The 1316-nt window shown below is 46.4% G+C and overlaps 1 non-coding gene across 1 annotated transcript; it reads left to right on the top strand.

Moving 5' to 3' along the window:
• The first annotated feature begins 465 nt into the window (after positions 1-465).
• trnak-uuu (transfer RNA lysine (anticodon UUU)) lies at positions 466-538 on the top strand. The gene has a single exon. It is a non-coding gene; the product is annotated as a tRNA-Lys (tRNA).
• Positions 539-1316: the final 778 nt, after the last annotated feature.

The following is a 1316-nucleotide window of genomic DNA, read 5'->3' on the forward strand; positions in this document are numbered from 1 at the left end:
GCAGTCATTCCCACTCCCTGGCTCGATCCCTGTAGCCCTATCTCCCTCAAGCAGCCATTCCACTTCTTCTTGAAGTCATTGATTGTCTCCGCTTCCACACCCTTGTGGGTAACGAGTTCCAGCTCATTACCACCCGCTGCGTAAAAAAGTTCTTTCTCATATTCCCCCAGCATCTTTTGCCCAAAACTTTCAATCTGTGTCCCCTGGTCCTTTGTACCATTTGTTCATGGGAACAGTTTTTCCTTGTCTAAGTTATCTAAGCCTGTCATAATCTTGTATTCCGCTACTAAATCTCCCCTCAATCTCCTTTGTTTAAGGAGAACAAACCCAGATTTTCCAACCTAACCTTGCAACTAAAATCCTCCATCCTTGGAACCATGCTGGTAAATCTCCTCTGCACCCTCTCAAGGATCCTCACATCCTTCCTAAATTGTGGTGACCAGAACTGGATGCAATACTCTAGTTGCCCGGATAGCTCAGTCGGTAGAGCATCAGACTTTTAATCTGAGGGTCCAGGGTTCAAGTCCCTGTTCGGGCGCTCTTTGTTTCAGGGCGGCACAGTGGCGCAGTGGTTAGCACCGCAGCCTCACAGCTCCAGGGACCCGGGTTCGATTCCGGGTACTGCCTGTGTGGAGTTTGCAAGTTCTCCCTGTGTCTGCGTGGGTTTTGTCCGGGTGCTCCGGTTTCCTCCCACAAGCCAAAAGACTTGCAGGTTGATAGGTAAATTGGCCATTATAAAATTGTCACTAGTATAGGTAGGTGGTAGGGAAATATAGGGACAGGTGGGGATGTTTGGTAGGAATGTAGGATTAGTATAAATGGGTGGTTGATGTTCGGCACAGACTCGGTGGGCCGAAGGGCCTGTTTCAGTGCTGTATCTCTAATCTAAAAAAAAAATCTTGTGGCTTAACCAGAGCTTTATCAAGGTTCAGCATAACTTCCCTGTTATCAAGGCAGTGTTGAACCCAATATGGTACCAAGGTGCACCTGATGATACTGAGTTCAGTGAGATTATCCTTCAGTGTCTGGGTCCATGCACAGCATACAGGAAGGTAGCTATGATGGTCAGTAACTATTCATTGCAGCCATAGGACATCACTGCCGGAATTACGTAACATTTTCAACACAGAAACAGGCCATTCAGTTCAACAGGTCAATCCAATGTTTATTAGAACATAGGAACAGGAAGATGCCATACAGCACCTCAAGCTATGAGTTATCCCTGGTGTCCTAACCAATACTTAATCCTCAATCAACATCACAAAAACAAATTACCTGGCCATTATCGCTTTGCCGTTTGTAGGAGCTTGTTGTGC

This window comes from Heterodontus francisci, chromosome 29 (assembly GCF_036365525.1).
Source record: "Heterodontus francisci isolate sHetFra1 chromosome 29, sHetFra1.hap1, whole genome shotgun sequence".
NCBI lineage: Eukaryota > Metazoa > Chordata > Chondrichthyes > Heterodontiformes > Heterodontidae > Heterodontus > Heterodontus francisci.